Below are 9,042 nucleotides of genomic sequence, written 5' to 3'. Positions count from 1 at the left end.
TTTTTTAATTAATTACTTTATAAAATAAATTATATCTTGTTTTTTAAATAAAAAATGTTAACTTGCTGACATACTCTTTTCTGAGATCCTTTCACACGTGCACGTCTCAAGTAAACTAAAAGTTGCACAACATGTTAAATCGATTAAAGTTGAATCAAATCAAATCAAAAATCAAATCAAAAACCAAATCAAACTAAGCAAAAAAAATCAATTAAAAAATCCATTAGAATCAAATCAAAAACCAAATAAAATCAAACAAAATCAAATAAATTCAATTAAAATAAAATTAAATCAAATCAAATCAAAAATAAAACCAAATCAAATAAAAAAGTCAAATCGAACTAAACCAAGCAAAATAAAATCAAAATTCAAATAAAATTTTCAGACATTAAATCAAATAAAATCGTAAATCAAATCAAACCAGATCAAACAGAATCAGATCAAAGCCATTAAAATGAAATAAAATAAAAGATCAAAATAAAACAAAAACAAATCAATTTCAAACAAATCAAAAACCAAGTTAAATCAAATAAAAATCCAGTCGAACCAAAAAAAATCAAAATTCAAATAAAAAAATCAAATTTAATCTAATCAAACCAAACCAAACCTTAAGTATACATAATAAGATAAGGTTCTGTAGACTAGAATAAAACTAGTGTAGTAAAATAAATAGATCCCATCACATTAATTCATTGTATTAATTTAATTGAGAGATCCAAAACAACAACTCATGATTTCTTTGGTTTTTCAATAAAAACATTTTTTCGCTATGATCTCAACATTTAATGGAAATAAGTTAAACAAAAGCAAAAAGTTGAGTTAAATTTTATGTTTCTCAGCTGACTATAAAATACCTCTTCCCCCAAATATCCAAGTCATTCAACCTTAAGGGAAGTTATCTAATCAAAATTTGATTTAATGCATTTGAAATTATTTTTTTTCTGTAGTTTGGCAGAAAATAGTGAAAGAATGAAGCAGAAAGCACAATAATTTATAACCAGTAACAATCATTGTTTTGTGTGTTTTGAGTGTCCCATCAGTTCAGATGTTGTCTAATTCCACGTTCACAGAAATACTTTCACATTATCACAGTTGGGGAGGTCTTCCTGGACTCTGGAGTTCTAGTTTGAGTTTCCATCTCGTCCTCAGACTCGAGTTTCTGCTGTTTGTCAGGACGGTTCTGTGTTCTCACAGTGATGTAATGTCCCTCTTTTTTCCCCACTGGGACAAGGGCAACAATGGTGGTGATGGTGTGTGTGTGTGGGGGGGTCCTGTGTCACATTATTTCCCCCCATGAAGGCACGCCAGCTGCTTACAGTTGCTTAATGGCTACGAGCTGTCACAAGGCATCATGGGCCGCTGCCGCGCAGGAGCGGCAGATGCTTTAATTGCACAATGACGTGTAGGTTGTCAACAGTAATTATAGCAGCCTTCCACCTGAGGGCACCCAAACAACACCGTCCACTCACTCCCCATGCAGGAACCCAGCACCTGAACCTGTTCTGAGTACAGACCTGGATCCACGTGAATCTTGTTTTTGATTTAAAAAAAAACATTTACATGATGATTATTATGGAACCCCTAAAGGCACATTGAGAAAAAAAATTAAAGTGAAAAAAAGAAAAAAAAAATCAGTCACTCTCTTGTGCGCACCACTTACTATCTCGTGCGCACCACTTACTATCTCGTGCCCACCACAAGATAGTAACTGGTGCGCACCACTTACTATCTTGTGCGCACCACTTACTATCTCGTGCCCACAAGATAGTAACTGGTGCGCTCCACTTACTATCTCGTGCGCACCACTTACCATCTCGTGCCCACCACAAGATAGTAACTGGTGCGCACCACTTACTATCTCGTGCGCACCACTTACTATCTCGTGCCCACCACAAGATAGTAACTGGTGCGCACCACTTACTATCTCGTGCCCACAAGATAGTAAGTGGTGCGCTCCACTTACTATTTCGTGCGCACCACTTACTATCTCGTGCCCACCACAAGATAGCAACTGGTGCGCTCTACTTACTATCTCGTGCGCACCACTTACTATCTCGTGCCCACAAGATAGTAACTGGTGTGCTCTACTTTCTATCTCGTGCGCACCACTTGCTATCTCGTGCCCACCAGTTAGTAAGTGGTGCGCACCAGTTAATAATAGTTTTTTTTTCACTTCAATTTTCTTTCCCAATGTCCCCTTAGGGGCTCCGTAGATTACTAATAAATAAGTTGATTTTTTTCAATTTACATGTAGAAAACGTCTTCCACAAGGTGTTCTAAACACATTTCTTCCCATTTTGTTCAAGTTTTAAGGTTTGTTTGTAAATGAAAGTGGAAGAAGATCTTCTTTTTACATCCTAGTTAGCTCAGGAAGCAGCACAGCCTTATGTTTGTGTCACATTGAAGCAGCCAAAGATGCCCCAGATTTGTTTGCAGCTGTAGTATAAATCATGCACACATGTATGAATTCCTTTGGTCAAACAGCTGCCATCTCAGCACTGGATAGAACGGAGCCAAACTGTAGGAAGACTGACACTCCCACTTTATCACAAGGGGGGTGTGGAGGGGGGGTTGGCACCACAAAAGGCGCCCGTGCTCACGCACAGACCAGAGCGCGAGTCTTTGTGTGCGCTAACTGATGCAGATGATGACGCTGCAGAAGGAAAAGGATGACCGGTGGGGAGGCCGCGGGGAATCCTCCAGAGGACGGCGAGCGTCTCGGAGACGCACGCCGGACTATAAATCAAGATTTCAACTGTTCGTTCAAACGTTCACTTCGTTTTCCAAAGTACCCACTGTGAATCCACTGTGTTCTGATGATGGAAAAGTACATTTAAACACATTTTTTTGCAAAAATTGTTCAAACGCAATGCATTGTAGTCTATATTTGCTATTGTAGCGAGCATTGATGCACGCTAGTTTTTCGCAAAGACTTCTGGGAGATTTCTAGTGCTCTTGATTTTGGAATTGTAGATTTGGACAGCACTACAATGTGTTAAACACACTAAATAGTAAGTAGTGAAGGAATTCGGACATAGTCTATAGCTTGTTTGTGACTCGCTACTCGTTAGCCGAAGCATTAGCCACGTTAGCATATTCGCAATATCTGTAACTCCAAACCAAGTTTGCAACACATCCAAAAAAGTTTATACAACTAAAACAAACTAATTTTCAGCTATGTTCATGACTCGTAAAAAACAAATAAAACAGTACGACACCGCTACATTTTTGTGGCAAATATGATGTAACTGAAAGTAAAAACCTAGTAAATATGAGTGTTTCACAACATCTATTTGTGACTCCACTGTGTTCTGATGATAAAAAGGTGGATGGTTTATTAAAAAATTACATTTAAACATTTTATTTTTGCCGCAAAAATTGTTTGACCGCAATGCATTGTGGTCTATATTCACCAATGCACTCTAGTTTTTCGCAAAGACTTCTGGGAAATTTGTAGTGCTCTTTTAGAAAACCTACTAAATATGAGGATTTTACAAAGATTATTTATGAATCTACTGTGATCTGATGACGGAAAAAAATCATTAAAATGCTTTTTTTTCAGCGAAATTGCTCAATTGAAATGCATTATGGTCTATATTCACCAACAAGGTAAACATCAATGCACACTTTCTTTTTTTTTTGCTAAGACTTCTGGGAAATTTCTAAGACACTCGATTTTGCAATTGCAGATTCTGACAGCACTACAAAATGGCGAACGCACTATTTAGTGCACTAGTGAGTAGTGAAGGAATTTGGACATAGCCACAGTTCTACCTCGCTACACGTTAGCCGCATTAGCGCATCTGCATTTGCAGCAGAATTAACAGATACAAAAGGCTCTCCGGATTAAGTCATTTTTTAAAGAAATGAAGGCTTTTAAGTGGAAAAATATGGAATAATTCTGTTCAGATCAGACTAGTTTACGAGTCATTTGTTTCTTGTAACTAGATTAGCTTTTCAGTTTTTGCTTTGTTGCTGCAGAGTCTCCATAAACTCCCTTTAACGGGAGGAAATCACCACAACTCATAAGAGCCACCATCATAGGGTCAAAGACAAACACCAGAACATCAGTTTCAAGTCAAAAGATAACTGGAACAATGACAGAAGTATTCAAGCGTGATGAAGACAGGAGAAAGAGTAGAAGCCCACGGTTCACCGTGACAGTACTCTGAGGCTCCAGCAGCACAGCTAAAGTCTCAGGGTCACCAGGGTCAACCTGAGGCTGAAGGTTCAGCTCTCAGACCAGTTTTGGAGGGAATCCTGTCGGCTGAAAAACATGCGATCAGCTCAAAACTACAAAGTCTTGGAGACTCAACAGAACTTGTTTAGTTAACCCTTTAACACTGGAGATTGTCGTGACATCTAAATATAACTCACTTTTTGTCTCACATATTTCTATCCGTTTATGCGATTAATGTAAATCAGGTAATTCTGAAGCAGAGAAAAGTGGCTTTTTATATCGGCTTTGCACCAACACACATTACCGGAGTAAAGTTTTGCATAACAATGCAAAGCTGCTTTGCTAATAGCTAATATTTCAGCTACATGCTAGCTTTTTTGGCTAATTTTTTTCTTTTTTTGTGCCCATTTTGGAATTTAGCTAATATTTCAGCTACACGCAAGCTATCTTGGCTAATTTAGGCTTATTTCAGTTTTTTTCCATTTTGGAGTTTAGCTAATATTTCAGCTAAATGCTAGCTATTTTAGCTAATTTAGGCGTTTTTATTTATTTATTTTTTTGGTCCATTTCAGAGTGTAACTAATATTTCACCTATACAGCTATATACTAGCTGTTTTGGCTAATTAAGGCTTTTTCTTCTGTTTTTAGGCTTTTTGGAGTTTAGCTAATATTTCAACTACATGCTAGTTGTTTTGTCTAAATTAGGCTTTTTTTCAAATTTTCTAGGGTATTTTTAAGTTTAGGTATTTTTTCAGCTTTATACTAGCTGTTTTGACTAACCTTGTTTTTTTTTCAGGCTAAATTTGCATTTAGCTAATATTTTAGCTGGCTATAAGCTTCAGTGTTTTCAGCGATCGGCTTCAGCAATTTTTGCTATTAATTTCAGCTTCTTCAGCTATCAGCACTAGCATCGTCAGCAGCTAAATTCAGCTTACAGAATTGACACTAGTATTACTGCAGGTAACGTTATCTAGTTCATATATGTTTTTAATTACGGTATTATGTTTTAAACATTTATTTTAGAGTGTTCAATAAATGTTTATCGTGATTAGCTCGCGACCTAAGGTGTGTTTTGGATTTTGTCTCCCCTGTGTGATTGACTTTGACACCCCTGATGCACATCAATGCTCAAAACTCAAAGCTCAGGTGTCCAAATCCAGGCCTTGAGGGCCGGTGTCCTACATCTTTTCCAACTAACCTTCCATTGAAGCTCCTTATCAGACAAACACGTTTGATCCAGGTAATCCACAGCAGATAAGCCAGGATTTCTTAAAACCTTCTTCAGGCCTGGAGTCAGAGAAAACAGCGATCAGACTTCCCTGCTTGTGTTCTGTTGTGTCGCCAGCAGGGGGAGTCCAAAATCAGCCCAGAAAGAGAGAGCCTCTGCTTATTTTAAGCAGCATGAAAGCCACCGCTCCAGTTTCTGTGCTGGATGGCATTTTGGAACCAGTGGGTCAGCAGAATGGAGAAGTCACGGGGATATATGACAACCGCCGTCTGATCCTGGGATCGCTGGAATTCCAAGTTTTCTTTTTTTTTGCAGGTCTTAAGGTGCTTCCTCATACTGCAGGCCCTAATTGTTGGAGCAAAAACGGTTACTTCCTGACACAAGTCGAGCAGATGTGGGAATTTTGCTCATTTGAAGCGTGGTTAATGCAAAGGAGAGTCGCAAAAGTCGAATTTTGTTGGGTTTTTTTGGTGAAATTGTCAATGATGTCATGATGGCGGAGGAAATGTTGGGCGTTGGTGGGATAACTAAGGGGATGGCTTATTCACACACACACCATCATCATCGTCACAGAGGGAGCAAGGCTCATAATTGGACAGAGGTGTCTGTAGATAATGAAGCCAGACCTCACACCTGCCAAACCTTGGGGATTTCACTTGACTGGCCACTTAAATCTTCCTCACTCTGCGGGTCTGGAGGGCAAGAGAGTGAGTCAGGAACTAATGGGAAAAAAAGCAGGCGCTACAGGGAGGATCCCTGTCAGCATGAGCGTAGCGTAGGGGCCCCCTCCTCCAACAGCTCGTTCCACGCACCTCCTTCCACCACCACGTTTATATATTAAAAAAAAAATCCTCCAGTGTCAAAGATTTCAGACGGAAACGGGGAAATGCTGCACCAGCTATTTTGTTTCAAACTCCCCAAAAAACACTCCCCCAGTTGTCTTTGGTGACAGCGGCGCGCGCGGGAAAGCGTTTGTGGCGGCTTTTTAGTTGGGGTGTCACTCGGAGAGCTGAAAGGGGGAATCAGATCGACGCTTGAGCGGGGAGAAGCACTTCTGTACGGGAAAGTTTACCTGACAGTCATCCCTGAAGGCAGAGAGAAAAAAAAAAAGTTACACCAATTAGCGGCCGAGTTTACACAGACACCAACTGAAAGATTCATGAGAAACAAAACGGGGGTTTACTTTGCCGTCCCCGAACTGTTGTCAGTCGGCTTGAAAATTAGGTAAAGAAACGAGCGGAGGTGAAAATCTGGCGGTGAAACGGCGCTGACAGAAATGGAGGCGGCCTTAAAAACGGACGCGCCTGCTGTCGAAACATTTGATAACTTTCTGGCTCCGGCAGGGACCGCTGGAGAGCGGGGACTTTGTTTGGAAGGTTATCTGCACCCGAACAGCCGGACGGTATTTGTCATCGTTTGTGCTGCAGAAAGTGCACCGAAAGGACGAGACGAGGAAGTTTTGTGCACCGTCAGGCTGGGCAGAGACGCGGAGACTCTCCAGTCTGAGGAGTCGTCACAATTTCTGGCGTCAAAATCATATTTTTTTAATTGACCAGAAACCCGGAAGTACCAAATGTTGTAGTTCCTTAAAAGACCACTAGGGGGGTTTGGCAGAAATATTTCCCATTAACTCACTTTTTTAAAAGTTCTTCTTTACACAATAAAATAATTTATTTAGCTCTTTTTACATATAAATCACAAATTTGTTTAGAATAAAATACAATGAAAATAATTAATAAAACAAAATAGAAATTTGAAACAAAATTCACTAAAAGATTGTCTGAATAAAAACGTCTTTAGAAGATTTTAAGGAATTGAACATATGTGGGATCAAAGGCAGGCTGTTCTTTTAGCAAATTAAAAATATAATATAAAATATATTTGAGATTTCTAATATGATTACATCATTCAGCGTTTAAAAATTTGTATTAGTATAAGTTTAGCATGGTAAGATTTACTATAAAGAACATAATTATTTCTATCAATAATTGGTAAGTTTAATAAACATAACAGTCAAATAAAGTTAACACCAAATAGTTATGTTAAATAAAGAAGAGTTAATTAAGTATATATAACCAGACTATTTAGTTTTCGGTAAACATAATTATAATATGAACATATATTTATGAAAACCTTTTTTATTATTTATAAGTGTGTGTGTGTGTGTGGATGATGATGTAATTTTTTTTTAATTTCTCTTTTGAATTTGACGTCTGATTTGAATTTTCTGTCCAACGCATTTATTACAGCATAAAAGTGTTAAAAAGATACGAAAAAATATCATAAATATCACAAATCTTCTGTCCAAACTGACATTTAGAATTTGTAATGAAATATTATTATAAAGGGGATAATGTACAATTAAATGTGCATTATCAGACTCCTGAATTATCCATTTGTGTTCATGCACACTTTGCATGGCATTAGGAAAATAAATCATAAATGTTTCAATTCTTCTGCCCAAACAAACATTTAGAATTTTTACTGAAATATAATTTATGTATGGTATAATGCACACTTCGTAGGGCATTATCCCTCTTATACCATGGTTATGAAAGGATATGAATGTTGCAATTCCTCTGTCCAAACAGAAAATAAGAATCTTTAATGGAAAATCATTGATATAAGGGATAATGAATGATTAAATGTGAAATATCATACATTACTTTCTGATAAGGCACACTTCAAAGGGCATTATCCCGCTAATACCATGGTTACTTAGGAAAGAAATGTGTTTATTAAATGTTTGATGTACTAGTAACATTCAATAATAATACTATGCAAAGGGCTATGCTTATCCTTTCCTTTTGTCATGTTGTCATTTAGCGCGACAATCCATCATGTGGTGCAACCAACAAAAATAAATCTGTTAATTGAATCTACAAAAAAACATATTTCTTCTGCAGTTAAACTGAATCATCGATTCAGTGTGTGTAGAGGTGACTGATATTTTTATTTATCAATTTTATTTTTTATTTATATTAAAAAACTGTGAACCACATTTAAGAAAGAGATGATAACCTCAGAATGGGAAAATGTGAGTTTAATACATATAAAAATAAATAAAATATAAAAATACTTTGTCAATTGGATCAAAATTAATCAATTTCATCCAAAAAAAACAATATTTTAATCATGTTGTGTAGTCTTACATCTTGACAGTTGCACAAGTTGATTTTTTAAGGCCACATTCACTAATTTGACCAGAAAAAACACTAAATGCCCAAATTTTTAAGAATATATGTAAATTTAAAGAAAATATTCATTATTAATGTTTAATAAATTGCATAAAAACGTTTTTTTATTGTTTTAAAATAGTGCCTTTCAAAAATCTTATTCGTTATTGACGCAATTTTGAATTTCTGCATCAAAAGAAATGTTTTTTCAAATTCAAATCAATCAAACTATATTTGTAAAAGAGAAGAAACCTTTTAAATCTTAGTAACACATAGTGCTTTTCAGAATAAAAGCATCTTTCAAACTGAAAACCAAAAGCAGTAAAAAGAACCAAAATTAAAAAAAAATTAAAATGAATAAACACACCCAACTCCTTCACCCTGACCCCCCCCCCATACCCAACAAAATAAAACATAAGATTTGAAATATTGAAAATAAATATAAATAAAGATGGAAA

Source organism: Oryzias melastigma, linkage group LG7 (genome assembly GCF_002922805.2).
Source record: "Oryzias melastigma strain HK-1 linkage group LG7, ASM292280v2, whole genome shotgun sequence".
Lineage (NCBI taxonomy): Eukaryota > Metazoa > Chordata > Actinopteri > Beloniformes > Adrianichthyidae > Oryzias > Oryzias melastigma.
Note: the sequence above shows the minus strand (reverse complement) of the source record.